Source organism: Lissotriton helveticus, assembly GCF_964261635.1.
Source record: "Lissotriton helveticus chromosome 1_1 unlocalized genomic scaffold, aLisHel1.1 SUPER_1_unloc_16, whole genome shotgun sequence".
NCBI lineage: Eukaryota > Metazoa > Chordata > Amphibia > Caudata > Salamandridae > Lissotriton > Lissotriton helveticus.
The window spans coordinates 4,098,708-4,121,328 of NW_027611655.1; positions in this window are offsets into that span (position 1 = coordinate 4,098,708).

Consider the following 22,621-nt stretch of genomic DNA (forward strand, 5'->3'; position numbering starts at 1 on the left):
AATAGCGCTTGCGCGCTGCCTGTGCTGCCGTTCCTAATACTTTCAGTGGCTGTTTGTGACCTGAGTTGTTTGTACTAAATAGTAAAAGGTTGTGCTGCTTATTCGCAGCGAAACCCTCTTCTATGCAGTCCCGGCTATGTTTTTGCTTACTGGAGTGGCATCGTTCAATAAGAATGGAAAATATCTTCAATTTGTAGCGTTCCTTAAAAAGTAAACATTTCTTTAATTACAAATTTTCCTTGATTTATGTGTGGTACGACGTTCCCGTTGTGCGCTCTCTATCATCATGTAACTAGCATGTGTGGCAGAGTTTTTACCTTTTTTACAAGTCATGCAAATACATTGTAGGTGTCTTATTCCATTGTTGTAAAGACAGAAGCCTCATTTGGCACAATCGTCTAAGCTATTCAGCTTAGTTGTGCCAATGTAGCTTTGATTTTAGACTGAATTAATCTATTTAGCAAACAGGTTCTCTTGGTTTCTTCTAGCGAACTTAATTCAGCACAGCTCACGTGCTCAGTATCTATGTAGTAGCTCTCCGTGACAGCAACTTCTGAAAACAAATGTGTGCAGGGCCCTTCTGTTCATCTGGGTAGTGTGCGGGCTCTGCATTCACATCATAATGTTATGCAATTATTTCATAACCTGTTGCAGAGGCCTGCTTGGGAATTGTTTAGCAGTGATACGAGTGTTTTTAATACCGAATGACTCTTGTTTAGCACATACTCCAGTTCTTAGCTACATGACTGCGTTTTTGTCAAAACTATTGCATTTTATTTTCCATGGGCTGTTTCTTTAGTACATGTTAGTCTCGAGGTCACCTAAAAGCGATCATGGGAGTTCTGTACTTCGTTTTCATGTTACACCTGACCTAGTGCTGTCATCCGTACTGGAGTGTGCACGTGCCCTGCTCTCCACATGCGGCCTAAGCAGAATATTGCTTGTAAGACCTGAACTCTTCTGTTTTTATAAACGCCAAAACAAAAACCTTTTTTGAAAAGCAGTATGAAGACGGAAAAGGGAGAAGTGGTCCCTTAAAAAAAAAACATGCTTGGACGAGGTACAGTTCACATTTAATGCTTCTAAAAATGATTTCTTCATTACCATGATTGATCATCTGTGTGCAGTTTATATCCCATGAAGTTTTAAAACATATGCTCACAAAACGCCCCGGTGTAGCCACACTCAGGGCGGAGCATAAGGAAGGGGAAACAATAATAAAATATTGAGAAATGACAAGACACAACCCAAATGTAACAAACCAAGTGATAGAACAGTGAATATCACCCTGTGACTGGGAATGGTGATAAGACAAAGTGTAGTAAATGGGAAAGTGCTTTAAAACTGGTTTGTGGATACGAATGAAACCTTTATTTATAGGTTCCACAACCAGGCTTAAAAAGAATGAGGATGGGTCGTGTTAGAGGAGAAGACTAGGTTCTCAAAACATTATTAGTTTTTCCCCTTCCCTTATGCTCCGGCCTGAGTGTGGCTACACCAGGGCGTTTTGTAAGCAGACCCGATGATGAAGCATGTCACACACTTTTGTGTGTGAGTGAGGGCAGTTTTCAAAACAGATTTATTTTTTCTGTCTCGTGTTGTTACACGTGTACTCTAATCTCTCCACCCCTTCTTGTGTGTATACTTTGCCTTAGGGGGTTCGGAGTGGTGGAGTTGTATAATTTCTTTGACCCTCTCCCCTTCTTTGTGAATAGTGAGTTTTAAAACATATGCCTTTTGCTAGCAGGCCCCCTTCCAGTAACATTCATCTTAGAAAGGGGCTGTAGGTTAGTAAGTTTGCAATTCAGGGGCTATGTAGAAGCTTGAACGTCTTTCCAAAGCTTATAACTGTTTTAAAGGGCGTAGTAATTTCTGATATTTCGCTTTTTCCATGGACTTATGTGTTTGGTTTTATTTCAGGGGGAAAAATGTCTCTGTCTCTGAGAGCTGCAGCCATGCAGTCTCTGTCTCTGAGAGCTGCAGTCATGCAGTCTGTCTCCGGTTAGTGCCCTTCCTTCCATTTCTGCTGCTTTGCTGCAGTTTTAAGACCTTGTTAGAGTTTACTGTTGCTCAAATAGGGGTAATTTCTGATATTTATCTGTTTCCCTAATCTTCATTACTTGATTTTGCCGGCCGCAAGACAGTGTCACTCATAGTCATTGAAATGTCACTCATAATTTCACTGAAATGATGAAAATGTCACACACAGCAATCTGAAACCTTGGCAGCTATGATTAAGTTTGGGGATTCACGGCCCTGTCAAATATAAACAATCACCCCCAGGAACAGGAACATTAGAAACGCTGCCCAGTCTCATTGCAGCAGCTGTGTCTACCTTGCACACATTGAAGGAAATACAAGTCGTCATTTAAATTCACTCATGAATGTCATGTCTGTTCCTTTGCAGGCGCCAATGCTTGTTTCCCATACAAGACCCTGTCATGGACTGTGTGTCCCCACACCTCTGTGACATTTAAAAACCCAGGTCTTTACAGTCACCAAAGCTTGTTTCCCTGCTGGAATCTGGAGGCGTCGGTTCCGTCAGTGGCCACCAGAGGGCGATCCTCGCCTGCTGATGAAACCCACTGAGCTGCACATTGTATTGAAGGGAGAAGGGTTTCCTCTTCCGGGTCAGCAGTGACAGAGACAGCACCAGCAGCAGCGGTGGTGACATCACTTCCGGCCTCTCCTGGTGTGTCCAGCCTGCAGCAGAGGAGGAAGGAACCTGTCTGTCCGCAGTGACCTTCATCTTCAGACCCCAGACCTCCCCCGCCCCCCAGCCCCAGGAGGAGGAGAGCGCCTGGACAGGTTTCTGCTCAGGTAGGAGAGCTGCCAACTCACTTGGTTGCAATGTATGAATCCATGGATCAGATCCCCCCCCCCCCTGGCATTCAGGAGAGCTCAGCTCTTCCTGCTGCTGAGGCTGAGTGGGGAGCGGAGGAGGAGGGGCCTGTCCAGGGGTCAGAGGAGGTGAGGCCTGTCCATGGGTCAGAGGAGGAGAGGCCTGTCCAGGAGTGCAGAGGAGGGGAGGCCTGTCCAGGGGTGCAGAGGAGGTGAGGCCTGTCCATGGGTCAGAGGAGGAGAGGCCTGTCCAGGAGTGCAGAGGAGGGGAGGCCTGTCCAGGGGAGCAGAGGATGAGAGGCCTGTCCAGGGGTGCAGAGGAGGTGAGGCTTGTCCAGGGGAAGGAGAGGAGCTGAGGCCTGTCGAGGGGTGCCGAGGAGGTGAGGCTTGTCCAGGGTTGCTGAGGAGGTGAGGTCTGTCCAGGGGTGCAGAGGAGGTGAGGCCTGTCCAGGGGTGCAGAGGAGGTGAGGCCTGTCCAGGGGTGCAGAGGAGGTGAGGCCTGTCCAGGGGTGCAGAGGAGGTGAAGCCTGTCCAGGGGTGCAAAGAAGGAGAGGCCTGTCCAGGGCTGCAGAGGAAGGGAGACCTGTCCAGGGGTGCAGAGGAGGTGAGGTCTGTCCAGGGGTGCAGAGGAGGTGAGGCCTGTCCAGGGTTGCAGAGGAGGTGAGGTCTGTCCAAGGGTACAGAGGAGGTGAGGCCTGTCCAGGGGTGCAGAGGAGGTGGGGCCTGTCCAGGGGTGTGGAGGAGGAGAGGCCTGTCCAGGGGTGCAGAGGAGGAGAGGCCTGTCCAGGGGTGCAGAGGAGAAGAGGCCTGTCCAGAGGAGGGGCAGAGGAGGTGAGGCCTGTCCATGGGAGCGGAGGAGGAGAGGCCTGTCCAGGGGAGCGGAGGAGGAGAGGCCCGTCCAGGGGAGCAGAGAAGGTGAGGCCTGTCCAGGGGTCGGGAGGAGATGAGGCCCGTCCAGGGGAGCAGAGGAGGTGAGGCCTGTCCAGGGGTGCAGAGGAGGTGAGGCCTGTCCAGGGGTGCAGAGGAGGCGAGGCCTGTCCAGGGGTGCAGAGGAGGTGAGGCCTTTCCATGAGAGCAGAGGGGGTGAGGCCTGTCCATGGGAGCAGAGGAGGTGAGGCCTGTCCAGGGGGTGCAGAGGAGGTGAGGCCTGTCCAGGGGTGCAGAGGAGGCGAGGCCTGTCCAGGGATGCAGAGGAGGAGAGACCTGTCCAGGGGTGCAGCGGAGGTGAGGCCTGTCCATGGGAGCAGAGGGGGTGAGGCCTGTCCATGGGAGCAGAGGAGGTGAGGCCTGTCCAGGGGGTGCAGAGGAGGTGAGGCCTGTCCATGGGAGCAGAGGAGGTGAGGTCTGTCCAGGGGTCCAGAGGAGATGAGGCCTGTCCATGGGTGCAGAGGAGGAGAGGCCTGTCCAGGGGTGCAGAGGAGGTGAGGCCTGTCCATGGGTCAGAGGAGGAGAGGCCTGTCCAGGAGTGCAGAGGAGGGGAGGCCTGTCCAGGGGAGCAGAGGATGAGAGGCCTGTCCAGGGGTGCAGAGGAGGTGAGGCTTGTCCAGGGGAAGGAGAGGAGCTGAGGCCTGTTGAGGGATGCCGAGGAGGTGAGGCTTGTCCAGGGTTGCTGAGGAGGTGAGGTCTGTCCAGGGGTACAGAGGAGGTGAGGCCTGTCCAGGGGTGCAGAGGAGGTGAGGCCTGTCCAGGGGTGCAGAGGAGGTGAAGCCTGTCCAGGGGTGCAGAGAAGGAGAGGAGAAGTTATAGGAGGCTATTGTTCAGGGAAAACCCCTCCTGCTGCACCCAGGACTTGAACTAGGTAAAGGTTCAATCCTAAAAGGTGAAAGTATATGATATTACCCGGACCTATATATGGGTACCTATAAGGAATAATAATAATAATAATAATAAAGACATTTATAGAGCGCATGGAATAAGTACGCCATCTTGGCGTGTCCCCGCGCTAAGAGAGAGGAGAAACTCATTTTGGGGGAGAGAGCCGTGCGAGGCATAAGGCATTAAGTGAGCTATAAGGTGAACAGGTGAGTTTTAAGTTGCCGTCGGAAAATAATTTCCGAAGGCTCCAGGCGGATGTTAATGGGAAGTTTGTTCCATGCTCTGGCTACCGCCACTCTGAAGGACCGACCTCCCATTTTTTCTCTCCTGTAGCGGTGTGTCACAAGCGTGCCCATGCCGCCCGATCTCAGCGATCTGCGAGGTTCATACCTGGTAACCAGACCCGTCAGGTAACCAGGAGCTTTGTGCCGTAGGATCCGATGACATATCAGGAGGGCTTTGTAGTTTATTCTTTTTTTTCACTGGGAGCCAGTGGAGGGCCTCCAGGGTGGTTTTAGAGTTGGCTCTTCGTGGGAGTCTAAGCACTAGGCGGGCTGCAGCATTTTGCAATGTCTGGGGTCGTCCTATGCTTTTACTCGAAGCTCCCAGGAAAAGGACATTCCCATAGTCGAGGCGTGACGTAATCAGTGCCTGGGTCATAGTACGCCTAGCCTCCAAAGGGAGAAGATCTAGGGTTTTGTTGAGGGTCTTTAGGACTCCGAAGCACTTGCCTACTAACTGGTTGATGTGTGTCTCATAAGAGAGTGCGGGATCCATCCATATCCCTAAGTTTTTCGCTTCAGTACATGGTGTAGGCATATCGCCTAAACAGCTTGGCCACCAGTCACATGTCCAAAACCGTTGATCACCACCAACCACCAAGACTTCTGTCTTGGATCCGTTCAATTTAAGGCAGTGCGTATCCATCCAGATGGCCAGTGCCTGCATACAGGCTCTGAAATTGTTAGCTTCAGCCGCCGGCGTTTGGGTGAGGGTGAGTAGGAGCTGTGTATCGTCGGCGTAGGATACAATCTCTACGCCGAACGATTGAACTAACTCAGCCAGGGGGGCCATATATAAGTTAAAAAGGGTAGGACTTAAAGCAGAGCCCTGTGGCACCCCCTGTTCCAATACCCACTCTTCAGACTGAAATGAGCCCCGCTGAACCTGAAAGCTTCTGCCTGTCAGAAACGATTTAAGCCGGCCGAGTGCTCTATCAGTCACACCTCCTCTGTTCAGACACTGTAGCAAGGTGATATGTGCTACAGTGTCGAACGCTGCGCTTAGGTCTAGCATGACCAGTGCCATGGTTAGGCCTGCGTCAGCTCCTTGACGTAGAGTTTCGGTGGCTCTTAATAGGGCCGTCTCAGTAGAGAAGCCTCTTCGGAACCCCGATTGCGAGGGGTGCAGGAGATTATTCTTCTCCGCAAATGCCATCAATTGCACATATCTCTGCAATTTTAGCGGTATAGGGTAGCAGAGAGATAGGACATAACAGGTCCTCACCAGGCCACGGTCCACATCATGGTCCTCACAAGGCCCTGGTCCACCAGGCCCCAGGTCATGTCATGGTCCGCCAGGCCCGGCTCACGACCTGGTCCACCAGGCCCCAGGTCATGTCCTGGTCCACCAGGCCCGGCTCACGACCTGGTCCACCAGGCCCGGTTCACGTCCTGGTCCACCAGACCCTGGCTCGCATCCTGGTCCTCACAAGGCCCTGGCTCACGTCCTGGTCCTCACAAGACCCTGGCTCAGGTCCTGGTACACCAGGTTCCAGCTCATGTCCTGGTCCTCACAAGGCCCCAGCTCACGTCCTGGTCCATCAGGCTCCGGCTCACGTCCTGGTCCTCGCAAGGCCCAGATTCACGTCCTGGTCCTCACTAGACCCAGGCTCACGTCCTGGTCATCACAAGGCCCTGGCTCACGTCCTGGCCCCACAAGGCCCTGACTCATGTCCTGGCCCCACAAGGCCCTGGCTCACGTCCTGGTCCCCACCAGGTCCCGGCTCACGTCCTGGTCCTCACAAGGCCCTGGCTCACGTCTTGGTCCTCACAAGGCCCTGACTCACGTCCTGGTCCTCACAACGCCCTGGCTCATGTCCTGGTCTTCACAAGGCCCCAGCTCACATCCTGGTCTTCGCAAGCCCCCCGCTCACGTCCTGGTCCTCACAAGGCCCAGATTCATGTCCTGGTCCTCACTAGACCCTGACTCACATCCTGGTCCTCACAAGGCCCTGGCTCACATCATGGTCCTCACAAGGCCCCAGCTCACATCCTGGTCCTCACAAGGCCCTGGCTCACGTCCTGGTCCTCACAAGGCCCAGCTCAGGTTCTGGTCCTCACAAGCCCCAGCTCATGTCCTGGTCCTCACAATGCCCTGGCTCACATCCTGAGCCTCACAAGCCCCGGCTCATGTCCTGGTCCATACCAGGCACTTATCACATCCTCATCCTCACTAGACTCCGGCTTACGTCCAGGTCCTCCCCAGGCCAAGCAGAAGAGGGAGATCAATTGGTTGTTGGCCCACAATGCCACCTCAAACAAGAAGCACTATATGCAAATCAGCTTTAGACTCCTTCCAATAGAAGCAGTCCAGCCTGAAGAGCCAATGCAGATCTTTTTTGAACCGGAACTCAACCAACCCAAGACCGGTTTCAGCCTATCTGGGCCTTGACTGTATGGTGCGGCTTGATTCCAGCGGTGCAGCGAGCACTGAACCCACATCTGGGTCCTGACTGTAGGGCGCGGCTTCATTCCAGCATTGCAGCGAGCACGGGACCCACATCTGGGCACACCGGGCATATTTATGAATACGGAAAATGATGGGTGGAACGTTTGAATTCATCTCTGCCACTGGTAATTACTCTGGGACACATCCAAGCCCAACCTTCTTTTTCTTGCCCTCCGTTGCACCTCAGCATGCAGCCGATTTAAGATCCACAAAGGCAGCATAAAGGCTACCCTTGTTCAAGACCACAGTCTTCCAGTAGAGCATAATAAAATGAAATACCTGATCAATGGTACTAGCACACGCCCTAAAGCTAGCCTGTAGAGGAGATAAGCTATCTGTCTCTCCCACCCAATCCTTCAGTTTGTTCAAAACTACATGCAGAATTATCTTTTGGAGTGAGTCTATCAGGCTGATAAGCCCGTAGTTGCCTGGCAGGGATTTATCCCCCTTTTTAAAAACGGGGATAATCTCCGCCCCTTTCCACGAATCAGTAACTGGGGCACCCTGCGCAATTGCGTTAGCCACCATCATGATGTAGTGGCACCATTTAGATTTTTCATACAGAAATATGTCCAGCAGAATGCCATCTGGGCCCGGTGCTTTACCTCCTGTTACTGCCCCCAGGGCCAGAATAACTTCAGCATCTTCAAAAACTGTGCCTGTTTAGTACCGGCACGGGGGCTTCTCTTCCGTCCCTTCTACTGAGCTACGTGCATATTGAGGCTTAAAGTGAGTGACCCAATGCTCCTGTGAAACGTGGTTTTGCGGCTGGGGTGGCAGAACACCCCTGTCCCACTTAGCTATGTTCCAAAACTGTTTGGGATTTTTGTTTACGCATGCTAATTTGAGTTCCTGCCATCTATTCTCATCCCAGGATTTTTTTGCCTTAACTTGTGCTCTTCGGTAATTATACCTTAGTTGCCGTACAGCACTGGGATTTCACTCTTTAATTGCAGCTCCTAGTTGTCTACGCAATTCTTTACATTCCATATTGAGCCACTGTGGGCCTTTCCTAGGATAGACTCCCTTGGCCTTATGGCATCTAATGAAATAAGTGCGTAGCTTCGCAAAAATGCTAACATGGGTACCGATCACCAGGTCAAGAGCCGCTGAGTTTAGCATGCATACTTCCAACTCTGAAATGGCCCTTCAACGTCTAGGGATATTGAAGCTAAAGGTTCGCGGTGCTTGAGTATATTAGCCCATTTTAGGCGTTTTATGTCGTTTGATGGAACCGCATCCCTGGTGAGAAAATGACTCTCTGATCGCGTGTGTTCCCGTTGTGGTAACAAATCAAGAGTTGCACACAGGGGGTTGTGGTCACTCTCTGGCCGCTCTCTTACTACCACATCCCTTAAGGGATGCCACAGTCGCAGATTGATTAATAAGTAGTCTATGCGACTGGCTCAATTGCCATTGTTGAAAGTATTTGCTCCATGCCTATCGGATGTGGATCTGACATTCGCCGCCTGTGGTCCCTTCTCTAGATAAGTGGCATTGATTTGGATTGCCACATCAGACCATTTTTTAATTGGTGGCAGTTCTAACTTTAAGATCCCCCATTGCTCATCAGCATCTGCAATAAAATCACAATATTGTATTGTATTGTAATTGCATTTGTTTGGCGCTTACTACCCCTGATGAGGCGTCAAAGCGCTTTTTCGGCGAGCAGCAAGCTACTCCGGGACCTATTGAGGATTAGTGTTGAATTAGTATAGTAAAACATACAAGTAACTTTTAAGTGGTGCATATGTTAGTCAGTTATTTGGATTCGGAAAGAAAGCAGAAGGATAGAAGAGGAAATGAGGTTTGTATTTATATAGCGCTTCTAACCCCTGATGGGGGTGTTGAAGCGCTTTTTTTGGCGGGTAGCATGGTATTCCAGAAACCCATAAAGGATTAGTGGTGAATTAGTATGGTGAAACATGAAAGTAATTTGAGTGGTGGATATTAGTCAGTTATTTGGAGTGTGAAGGATAGCGGAGGGATAGAAGGGAAAGAAAGGGTTGCATTCATATAGTGCCTGTTACCCCTGATGGGATGTTAAAGCGCTTTTCTGGCGAGTAGCAGGCTACTCAGGAACCCATAAAGGATTAGTGTTGAAAATTAGTATGGTGAAATATGAAGTAATTTGAGTGGTGGATATGTTAGTCAGTTATTTGGATTGAGAAGGGTTGGGGAGAGGTAAAAAAGGAAAAAAGGTTTGCATTTATATAGCGCTTTTAACCCTGATGAGGTGTTGAAATGCTTTGTTGGCGAGTAGCACGCTACTCTGGAACCCATAAAGGATTAGTGGTGAATTAATATGGTGGAATATTTAATTAGAGAAGTGAACATGTTAGTCTGTTATTTTGATTGAAAAGGATTGTGGAGAGATAGAAGAGTGAAGGATTTCTTTTTTTAGGTCATAGCAGTAGGAGGAGGCTTTTGGAAGAGTAAAAAGTGTTTTTGGAGGGGAAGAGTCAGAGGGGAGAGTTTAGAAAGGTTTCTTTTGGGGGATCGGTATAGTAAAAGAGGTGTCTGTTGATGCAAGGTGGGATAGAGTAGGAGAGAGGATTATTTTGTGAAACATAGTAGTGGTATGGGGTGTGGGATAAAAGGGAGTGGGTGTAGAGGATATATTGACATATGTATAGGGTGAGACATAGGGTAGTGAATTGGAAAGAGTAGTAGAAAGAAGTTTGAGATGAGTCAGAATATTGGGCTAGAAGATATATTGAGAGAAGTATAGGCTGAGAAATAGGGTAGTGCATTGGAAATGCTAAATTAGAAGAAAGTGATAAATATATAGATCCATAAGTAAATTGACAGTATATAGATGCATAATGGAGGTAAGTATATGCAGATTAAAGATATTGATAGAGGTACAGGTTGAGAAATAGGGTAGTGCATTGGATATGCTTTTTAAGGAGAAAAATAACTGACACACAGATCCAAGTACATGGAGGTACATAGATGCACAATGGAAGCAAGTACATGTAGACCAAAGATGATTTTTGTCTTTTTTGTTGTTTTATAACATAGGTATTGTACATGTTTATACAAAGCAATACACAAAGATAGGCACATATCTATAGTGAAAATAAATGTATATATACAGAGTGACAAATACGTAGGGTTTCAAGATATCTTGCATATCGAATAAAAGCTTCAACCATTAAAAATACGTAGGGTGGGTATTAATGAATGGCCAGCATTCCTGGCACTGGTCCCGGACAATCTCTAACAGGTTTAAACAGGCCCTCACCCATGTCCTCTCCACCCTTAGCTCCGACTCCCAAGCGGCGATGCCCTAAGCCTTGGTTGTTTATGACCCTAGTAGTCAGGTGACCCCTTCAGCCATTGGGAACCCTAGCCCAAACACTATCCAATCACAACACTAACCCTAAACTCTAGAACCAATTGGAGACCAGGACCTTACAGCCAATCATGACCCTAGTCCAAGCACCCAATCAGTTTAGAAAACCCTGATCTCTACGTCCAATAGAGGCCCTAGCCCTACCAGTAGTCTCAACCCTAGTCCAAGCAACAAATGGCACAGGAAGCCCTAGTTCCTATTTTCAATAGAAAGCCTAACCCTACTCTTAGTCCCACACCTAGTCCAGGAACCAATCACACCAGAAGCTCTAATCGCTACTTCCAATTAAAGGCCTAACCCTAACCCTAGTCCCGCCCTAGTCCCAACAACCAATAACACAGGAAGCCCTAGTCCCTACTTCCAATAGAAATCCTAACCCTAGCCTACATTGATTGAATCACAGACCCAGAAACCAATCAGAACCCTCAAATACCCAACCAATGAAGACACTAACCCTAATCCAATAGAAACATCAGAGACAACCACCAATCAGTGTACACATGTACCAAACATTATCAGACTATATTAGGTCCCAGATACCTCAGACAAGGTAAATGTAAATGTGGGTATACTTGTAAAGCGCACTGTGACTCCAAGGAGTATCCCAGCGCTGAAGACCGCTGGGGAACCCGTCCTGGTTTTCCCTGTGAGATGGTCCCTTTCTGGGTATCTCCAAGGTGAAACCAGGCATCCCCGGCGTCTGTGGGGGGCCGTTGTAGAGATGAGGCAAGCTTAATGCCCAGAGTTGCCGAGTGTGTTCCCTGATTAGAGTAGGCACCGAGGCGAGAATTATCGTGTCCGTTTTGACCCTGGTCCACAACCCTGCCGCGTCGGGAATTGAACCCTGGTCCCGGACCATTCTCTGCTTATAGGTCAGCCGCCTCTAACCAGTGAGCCACACCACTCCACAAGGTTTGCTGGCCAGGGAGTTAGAAGCTGCTCCTCTATTCAGAAATCTCCTAGGAGACAGACAGGCTTAATCCACTCTTTGTACTTCTGCAGGTAAGGCCCTAACAAACTTGTCCTCTAACAACACTATTTGTATAAAACTTTACTCCCTCTCCTGGCCAAAAAACGAAGTGCACAGTCCCTATTAAACACAGTTTAAACATCTTACGGCAGATTACTGCTGTCTCATGGGGGAAGGAGGGCTGGTTTCACTTACTTGTTATCACAAAATGGTCACTGGGGGTGCACTGCTTAACATGCTGGTCTTAGCACAGAGCAAAGGAGACATGTGGAGGGAAAAACTGATAGTCGCGGAGAATAAGAGGGAAAAACTACAGAGTTTGGACTGCAAATCCCACAATTGAACAGTTAAATACTTCCAGTTACAGGCAGGAAACACCACAAGCATTGAGGGACACCTGGTTCACAAGCACCCTCACAGACATGCTGGATCTGCCTATGTCGAGCGGATCGGTCACAAGATACTAAAGAACACTACAAGATGACATGCCAAAAATTATTTTGATGGTGAGGGGAAATGAGGAAGGGACTTTAGTTGTAATTCACAGATACAAGTAGGACACTGCCCTCAAACATATTATGATTTCACTGCATTAATGGCACATTCAAAATGATACACATGACTGACCCGGGAAAGACAAACATGTGGCAAAAACATGCTTTGGCATGGGCTATGTTCTTCTATACAGTATGGTCATGTCCACGGATAATGAAGTACTGGGAGAACGCATCTGACAGCTAAATAAAACAGACCTGTTGATTTCATAACGTAGCTTCCAAACAAAACGAAATCCTGCCTTTTTTCGGGAACTTGTATTTTGTGCCCTAATATAAGAGGGTATAACTTTTATGTGATAAATATACTTTGTTTTGGGGTATCGAAACGCAAAATCTGTTGATTACTCATCTGAAGCAAAACACAAGCCGTTGAATGAATTACATTATTTATTTAACTTGACTCCCCAAGCCAAGAGACAAATATACTGTGTAGAAAAAGGGTTAGGCAGATCAGGTCGATTACCCCTTTTCAAGGTTTGCCCGGCGTTAGCCGCCTCTAACCCAACTCACGGTTACCAAATAAAGAGGCAGGCGCTGGAGACTGGAAGGCAGGAAACAGGAGTTTATTCCGACGGAGCAGAACACGTCAAATCAGACAACAGGGTATCTTCTCGAGGTGCTCTAGATGCATCCTTGAGGCCTGGCCTCTTATACACAGGTCTATTGCTTTATTACATGAAACACATTCTTGTCAATACTTTGATGTACGGAAAGACATCCTCGGAATCCTCACTTTGGGCCTGTTCCCACACATTCACAGTAGAAGTCCCCACCCCGGTCACAGTAGGTGATGACTATCCCACACCAGGCCATTCCGTCGATTCCCGGAATGTGTGTCTGATCGGATCTCATGGGGTGGAGGGGGCTTTGATCAGTCAGAGATCCTTTGAATCGGGGCAGCTGCTTACTGTAAGGGGGCCAATAAATGGTATCCGCAGGGCCAGGTGGCGCCCTGGGAACGGGCAGGAAGATTGGGCACAGAGGAAGGGGGTTCATCAAAGGATGGGGAGGTGTTGTCCGGGAGCGGAATGCATATCCGAAGCAGAGTAGCGCTGGAGGGGAGTTTTATGGTTCAGGTATGAGAGAGCGGGGGCTATCAGCGCGCGGGGGATGCTTGCGAGGTCAGAGGGAGAGACACGCTAGCTAGCGGCGCTGGGCAGGGAAACCATGGTTTTCAAAATGGCTGCCACTTACGCGCACGAAGGTGCCTAAAAAGGGGCAAGATGGTGTGGCCAATGTTTCATGATTTTTACTTTACACTCAACAGTGACCATGGTGAACAGAAATGAACGCCGCTTATCTATACCGATTTTAGTCATTTTCCACAACTGCACTCCCAATTCCAATTGAAAAGAAATCCCATTCAGTATTATTATGAAATAAAGAAAGGGAAACACCTAAACACATGTGCATTATGTGTTGTTTTAATTATCAAATGAATGGAAGGTGCCTGTTAGAGGAGGCTGTTTGCAGGGTGGGTGTTTTTGTTGTTGTTATTAATAATCAGTCTCGGCTGGTTTAAAATCATATGCAGACCCTGTGCTCTATTGTTCGCCCCCCTTTCAGAGACCATGCCTCGTCCATTGTCTGGCCTAGGGTTGTTTTCTAAACACAAATATCCATGGGTCTGATAAGCAAGATAAATGTAAGAAACTAGCAACAGGACTAATCTGGTTTCTACAAATCAGTGAAGGACAATTCTATTAAAAGGACGGATTCCCATAACTCACTAGTGGTGACATGCTTCATCATCTGGGTCTCCTCCTAATGCCACACGAGTGGCACTACGGGCTGCAACCCTTGCTTCAGGAAAGGGGAGCTCGTAGATGTTTTGACCTATTTCGATAAAACACGCTGTATTTGGACCTCTAGATGCGAGTACTCGATTATGTGGGAATCGTGAATGCAGTGCAGTAGTGTGTATGTGATGTGAGTTAAAATTACCAATGGGAAGCAAAATTATTTATTCGTGCTTCTCAGAGATCAAGACATAAAAACAGTGCAAAACGACAGTCTTAAACAAGTAACTGTCTAGATGTGAAGGGTCAACATGTTTCAGTAATTAATGGATAACTTGTCCTATGCCTTCGTCAGGACATTAAGTATTGCTACTGCAAGTGAGTGTTATAAATACACAATATATAATGTGTGTAAAGAGTTGGAACTGATACAACCTCTTTACCTGCAAATAAGGATAACAGTTTCTCTGTAAATGACGATTTCCCCTCTTTTGAGAGGATAAGACCTCTCCTCACCTGGCCACTGATCAGGACATAGGAGGCCCCGCTCTCTCCATCGGTACCTCTGGCGGTTCCAAAAGCCCCAGACGGCTTTTGGAACCGCCAGAGGTACTGACGGAGAGCAGTAGTAATACTTAAGGTCCTGATGAAGCCATGGGATAAGTTATCCATTAATTGGGCAATGGTGCCTGCTTGTTTGCATTTGCAGCGGGCCCTGCACGCTCCCACTGCAAGAACAGCCCCCGACCCACACAGCACTTGCAGGACACGCATGCTGTGTGGGGCGGCAGCCTCTCCCAAAGTGAAATCCTGCATTGCGCTGCAAATACAAACAAGCGGCGTCCCACGAGTGCTGTGTGGGCTGCATTTCAAATAAGCGACAGGCGTTATTAAAGTGGAAGGGCTCATGGCACGCTGCTGCAAATACAAAGAAGAAGGGCGCCAATGCTGTGCACTTTGTCGTGCCTGATTTAGCAAGACTTGAATTAATGTGTGAGAAGTTGGCCTGGCATATGCTGTCCACTATTTTAGTGGGCACCTTGCACCAGTCCAAACAACCCTTATTGATGGTAGGTTACATGCAGCCTTTATTGAAAGCTATCCTTGTGGTAACTATGGAGCAGCCTTCAGGCTATGTATTGGAGGAATGTGAAGCAACTTGTTTTACCAGTCTATAATCTCGTGAATGACCAAATGAAAGGAGAACCACAAAAGGAATATATATAAAATATAAGTATTTATTCTAAACACATCTCTCTAGTCTCTTTATGAGGCTAGAGGCAAAAGTACATACAGAAAACTTAATAGCACACAGTAAATTAACACAATATATGTTGAGCCCTAGGGGCGGACCAAACCATATATCAATAAAGTCGTATAAGAACCACAACTTTGATAGACACAAGGACTAGAGCCTGTAGAAGTGCTGGGGCTACCAGGAACCACCCAAGGTAGTGACGCAGGGGACCCAGAAGGGACACGCTTTTAGTGTCTGAACACAGCCGCGGATCTCCGTTAAACTTCAATTGGGAATGTCGCGGTTGGAAATTTAAAGAAAATGGACACTTAGAGGAGGACTTTGAGCAAACCCCTTTAGACTTAAGGGGTTCTAGAGCCAACACCCTCAGGAGCAATGTAGTACTCGAGTTACCTCACCCAGGGAAGCCGGGTGCATAGGTGTCTTTTGGTGTTGGGAATTGTCGCTGTTTCCAGCGGCGATCTGCTGCAAAGTGCTACTGCTGTCGAAGTGGAAAGTGTCCGCAGTGATCCAAGCCTGGATTGAAGATGAGAAGAACCTGAAAGAAGAGGGGACAGAGTCTGGGTCACTTCCAGTGACCAGGGGCACGATAGGCAGATGCCCACCGATGTCGGGTGATTTCAGGTGAAGGAGGTGAAGATTGACTCTTCAGCCACGAGGACCAGGAGGCGTCGACGACAACCAGGAGCTAGATTCGAGCTGACCCACCAAGTATGTAGAGTGCTGCAGTATCTGTGCCCGGATTGGACCCAACAAGCCTTGGCAACAGCAACCCATGCAGAAAAGAGAAAGATGCTTCCGTGTGGGCCAGCAAGGTCCGAGGGACTCACCACTTGGTGGGGAGTCAGGGCACATCTAAAGCAAGAGGTGTCGAGAAGTCAATGCACTTGCAAATGTTCAGGGTGTCCAGGAGTTCCAGTTCCACGTCACTCACGAGGGCTGTGGGTCTCAGCTTTGCTGGGGACTCGGGTCAGCCTCTGAGAAGTCTGTAAATCCTCTTCCTGGGCTGCAGATACTTCAGAGTCCGTCGGGAGCTTTGGAAATGCAGACTGGCAAATGCTTTGTTGGTGCCTGCCAAGCAGGGGAGTTACTCCTTGACCCCAAGGGAGATTTCTTTAGTCCTCTAGTCTTGAGTAGAGCGTCAAAGTTCCATGATTCAGTTGCAGAGTTTCCTCCAGGGATTTCTAAAGTCCTGATGCCAGGGATTCCTTACTTATAACTAAGAAAGGGGTTGGACTAACTCTGGGGACCCACCTATGGGAGGGTTTGGAAAGAGGGATGGCTACACCCATTTCCTTTGTCCAGTTTCGTGCCAGAGCAGGGGCTGGCAGCCCCTGCAACTGGTTTGAGCTGGACTATGCACAGGGACACCAAATGTGCCCCCAGTGCAGACTTCAAAGCACTCCTGGAGTGTAACCACCCAGCCCTAATCCACCAAGGCCTGTCTGGGAGGTGGTTACGCCTCCCTGTGACAGGAAACCAATTGTCCAGGCCTCCCCTGCCGGAGTTTTGGTCAGCATCAGGAGGCCAGACTTGTGTCTGCAGCATCCATTTTGTGATGCCAGAGCTCTTTAAACTGATTACCAGGTAGACCGGTGTGTAAATGTCTCTCCCTCGAGAAGGGTGGAATTCTACCCCCGCCGCCAGACTGGCGGGGGGTAGGATTCCAAAGTGTTTGACACCAAACACAACATGTTTCCGTGCAGCCATCCCAAAGTTAGCATTTACCACGAGGATATAATGCAGAGTATATGGTCAGGCTGCATCACAGAACAGCCCCAGAGAATGGTTCTGAAAGCTGCAGAGGGGCTCTGCTCATGCATGGGCACCCTCTCACATGAAACCAAGCACCCTGCTTTCAAGATTGATAAGGCCTGCCATAGGGGTGACTGATAGGTCTCTATGTGTAGTGATTTAAGGTAGATATAGGTAACCTATATCTCAGTAAGGGGTGCATGTCATTTTGGAAGGCTTCCCAGGGGTGGCATAATGCATGCTGCTGCCCCTGGTAGGCCTCTGGGGTACCTATGCCCTTAGTACCTATTGTACCATATACTAGGGACTCACAAGGGTACCCCAGTAACCAAACTGGAGTGTACCTATTGTACATGGAATCCATTTTATGGAGAAAGCAGATAGGCTGGGGTCCTGAATAGCAGGATCCCAGCCAAACTAAGTCGAAAACCAGCAAAACACCAGGAAAAAAGTGGGGGCAACCATGCAGTCAGATGACACCTTCCTACAACAATGTTCAAGAGTGAGGGGCTCAAAAGTCACATTAAAATCCCCCGCGATCAGAATGTTTGATCCACAGGAGTGTAGATCTAATAAGTCTTCCAAAACCGCTATATCATCTGTGTTTCCGGAAGAATTTAAAGACTTACCTATATCCCGATAAATAAATTACCCTTCAGTTTCGGCACTCCCTAATAATCATGCTCTCGTAACTAGCACAATCTCGTGGTACAGCAATAGCGCAGAGATACCCCTTCGGGAGTCTAGTCTGGCGCTTTATAAGAATATAAAATAAAATAAATATAACGTCCGACTTCTTCCCCTTTGAGCCCCTGGCATAAATGTTAGAAATGTCCACAACCCCTTGTTGGCCCCACTTCAACCTGATCGCAACAATATCATTACTCTGTGTTTCAAGGCCCCAATATTAAAACCGCCAACTTGGCGCACCCAGATTACCAATCCCCCTGAGGGTCGACCCTTACCCCCACATGTTGCAGGGGTATGGACATTTAAGTAACCTAAGCAGTATAGGGGGTCTATTGCCCAGATTTCTTAAAAACAACATACATCAAACTGATCAATAAAAGCGAACCTATCAGGGGAGACGGTCTTCGTCTTTATTCCTGCTACATTCCAGGATAACATGGATGTCCCATGGGTAGCAGGTGAATGTAGCCGCTGTCCGCTTGTAACATCAATAAGTACATCATTTGGACCCGATACTTCTAAGTTAAGGAGGGTGCTTCCCGAGAGGCAGTAGCCTCCCTTCCTGGATGAAGACAAGGAAGTTGAGTACCAGCTAAGGGTAAGAGAGGGGATTCCATAATCATATGGGAAGCAAAAAGACCATCTAGTTTGTTCTGTGTATTACAAAGCAGTCAATCATTAGCCTCAAGAGAGGAAAAGCCTCTTAACCCAGGCAGTGTATTTTCCAGTGTTTGGTGGCACGCACTGCTTGGTAAGAACCGTCTGAATTGGATCGAGGAACCTTCTGGGGACAAGTACGATATTCCAGGGAAAGAAGATTTTCCGCAACATCAAACTCACTCAGTGTAAGCTCAATACAATCTAGTGATTGGGTTCGGGAGGTAAGTCTGGAAGCCCTTGAGATGTCTTCGTGAATTACAAAGCTAATTATTCGGTCCTGGAGGGTGCTGGAACCACTATACGTGGTATGGCTGCGGGGGGCTAGCTTGCAAAAAAATGCCAACTTGGGAGCCTTATCTACAGTGGGTATCTCCCACTCTGGATAAACCACCTGATGAGATGTAGAGTCACTGGGTACAGGGCGAGAGGGACAGGAAGGCTCCTTATTCAATAGCTGATTTACCAGGGAAGTAAGACCCTCAAGCATGGTTCTCATATCCTCGACCTCTAGTCTGAGAGTATTAATGAGGCTAAGTATTTCTTGGGGAACATTGGTAGATCTACAATCTGGTTCTAGGATACATGTGTGGAAAAGTAAATTTTGCCATGTTCTGTGTCCCTACGCCCCATCCATCATATGTTATGTATGCATGACCAATATGCATATGTTATTCCCCATTTCTGATTAATGACGCAATTACAGTTGTGTCCACCTCTAATATGTTAGTTTCCAGTCCTCGTGAATACTACGAATATCAGGCCTATGTAAAATAATGTTGCCACGTTTCTCAGTGTGCACGTTATTCCATTATAAAGTCCCCGTTTCTAGGCCTCAAAAGGGCCCGGACCACAGATTCAGCTCCTGTCTCCTGAAAGCCTCGCTGAGGAGCGATACAGCCCCCACCTGTATCCTCGACCTTTCACTTACTTCCTGCCTCGCACTGCCCGGTGCAGCCCGGCCCTGCCTCTGAGTCTGCCAAAAGTATGTTATAGTTCCAGCTATCAGTTCAGTCCTCCTCCTTTGCATTCCTAAGCTACTGAACTGCATCAATAGTTTCCGTCGTTGTCTAGCCTTCTCGTCTCCCTGTTAGAGAAATACTGTATTTAATGGTCATTTAGTATTCTTCATCACGCATTTCATGTAGAATAATGCATGGTCCAGTCTTAGAATCAAGTTAGCCTCTCCCCTCATGACTTCTAGTTTATATCAACATGTTCCCTAAACATTAGATACCAGATAGGGTTTAGGTACATGTCGCTCCGACCCTCCAGACTCTAGTCTCTGCTCCTAGCACAGAATTCGTAGCCCCCAGCTTCTCCTAGTAACACGTCATTGCCAGTTTTCGCGCACCATTAGGTTAGAGGTCCCGGCTCCTTAGGTAGCCCCCTCCAATGTTTCCGCCCATTCATGACATATTCTGTTACGTTTTGCATCACATGTTTAAGTAAACTCCCAGTTACACCTCTTTTTACTGTTATCTCTCGCGACTGCTACACGTCATGCCTTCTGCTCCACCCACTGCTACGCCTACTGCAATGTAATGCTATGTGTTTGCGTTATGTATATAAATGAATGTCTTGTTATTGAATGTTAGCGAGCTCATCCCAGACCAAGCCCCGGCAGCTGCCGGGCCTCTTTTCCCCTGTCATCCTGTTCCTATGCAGGTTGTCCTGATCCTGTCCTTATGCTGTAATAAACCTGCAGAAACTCCTACTACCTCGAATCTTGACTCTTATTTATTGAGCTATCTGTTATTCCAAAAATAGGGTATTATTTATTTATTTACCACATAATGGCGCCCGAATAGGGACTTGCCCTTTCCCCACGCGTCGGTGAAGCCACGCCGACCCCCTGACCCTCTGCAGTCGTGACGGAACCATACCGTGCACCTGGCAGATATTTCTGCTTCAAGTATCCCTCAGGCCCACGGAGGAGACGGAGGAGGCGGTCCAGCATCCGAACGAGACGGTGGAGGAACGCGGCGAGTCCCGACCAGAGCCCAAGCCGAGAGTCCAAGGTCCGAGGTATCCGGAGGTCCACCCGTAACTGAAGTCCGAAGTCCGAAGTTCGTCGTCGTAGTCCAGTCCCGTCCGAGGCCTTCCGTTCCGTGCTGCCCGGTGAGTACCATTGCTGGGGTAGTGTCTAGACAGGGTCAGTCTAAATTGACTCTGGTCCGTGGGTTGGTGGTACCCAAGCTCACAAACGAAGTGTTCACCTAGGTGGATACGGGTCTTGATGTGTTCCTTTATGGGACCGGTATGTTCCGTACTGTTATAGCAGTGCATCCAGTAACTCTAGTCTGTTCCGTTCTCGAGAATTCTGTTCTGTTTTCAGTATTTTCAGGTAGTATTCTGTTCGAACTGTTATTTATAATGTTGTTTAATGTATTTCCAATGTCGTGGTATGCCTGAATTGTTTCCCCAATTGTTATTGTTTTTCGTGTATTGTATTGTGTTCCGATTCAAGTTTAGAATGCCGCTCTTTTCCAAGTTACGTCAGTTAAAAACTAGAAAGGGTCTGCTGGAAGCAGCAGTTCCTGTTCCGCCTAGGGACAGTCCAGGTCACTTTATGTATCAGAAACATGGCATAAGCGCCATATTGTATCTAGATTTATGGGTAGAGTATACCAAACAGTTAGAAGAAAAGTATAGATGGCCCGTATCGGGTACATGGGATGCCGAATGTATCATGCGAGTAGAAGAAGCATTATGGAAAAAGAAAGCCAGACAGTCACAGAAAGATGCCATCGAGTTATGGCGTAAGGAAGCGCATAGAAGAACGGAAAAGGAAGTCAGAAAGTCAGAGTTAAGTAGAGAATCCCAAGAACGAACCCAAGAAAGAGAATTAATCGAGATAGGTGAACAAGTTAAAGCCGAACAGTCAGACAGACAGAGGCATGCCCTTATTAAGGGTATGTATCCTCTCCTTGCCGAAGGCTCGCCAAAAGCGACCCCAGAGGCACCCAGTAATTTCCCGCCACCATTAGTTCCGACCAAGCTACGTCACAAACCGACCGCTGCTGATATTTTTATTTCGTCCTATTTGGACGACACAGTCCCAGAATATGCAAATCCTGTTCGCGCTCCGCTAGTCCCTGTAAATCAGGCACTCCCCGTTCCTCCAGACACCGGAGTACCTGTTACGGTACCCCCGGGTCAGCCTGCCATACAAGTTCAGCCCACGTTACAATTACCGACCCTGCAAGCACGAAGAATGTCAGTCGACGATTCTAGTCTAGGGGCCGCAGGAGGAGGTCCTCCTCAAACCCCGCCGCCACACAAACGTTTATCAGCACTCGAATTACATGCTCAAGCATCACAGCGTACTCCTAAAAGTAATAAGTCTGTTACAGAAATCAGACAAGCCCTTGCCGAATGTGTCTATGACACAGTCCCAGGCGAGTATAATATGGTTTTATATTCCGTACGCGTAAGAAGGGTGACCGAGTATCTAGTCACCTTACCAAATATGAAAGAAGATCTAGACAGAATATATCGTTTCATCCGTACAGGGGATGATCCAGAAAGTATTGGCGAGATCATGTCTCAAAGGAAAGCCGAGATTCAGCTCATGATATTAAAGTTCCTGATCAATTGTCTAATAAGAGAACAAGATTACCCGTCTAAAGATCCCGCCGAAATGAGAATCCTGACAAGGTGGAGTGATAATATAGCCGAGGGTAAGCACAAGACCATTAGTGCCATGGAAAGTATGTACAAGAAAATTCGTAAAGAAATAGTAAGGTTACACGAACAGCGTAAAGCAGCACAAGTAAGTGAGAAAGAAAGTATCTCTGATCCTGAAGAGGAAGACGAGAATCCCGCCAGAATAGCGTATGTAGGGAAATCCAGATTTCCAGATCGCCATTTACGTCTAGAACCCAAGTCTATTTTTCATCATCCAGCACCAGAACGAGAGCCTTGTTCTCTAGAACAAGTATTTCAAGCTACCGATCACATTCTGAAATCACGAGTCGGTTATAGCGAGTTAAGCACCATGCATGAACAAGAATTAGCCCGATCAGCAGTCCGATGGATTACTGATTCTACCACTTTTCCAGACGAAATAGTGGCACAAATGTTTCTGAAACTGCCCCCAGCCGAGCAACGACTGGTGGGTATGTATATGATCCAGCACCTCATTACTCAGTATGAGGGTCAACACTCTGATCCAGGCCCGTTACACGATATCCTGAACGAGTTACTCCAGTACAGATGGAGAGGTCTAGGTACCGATTTAATTAGTGT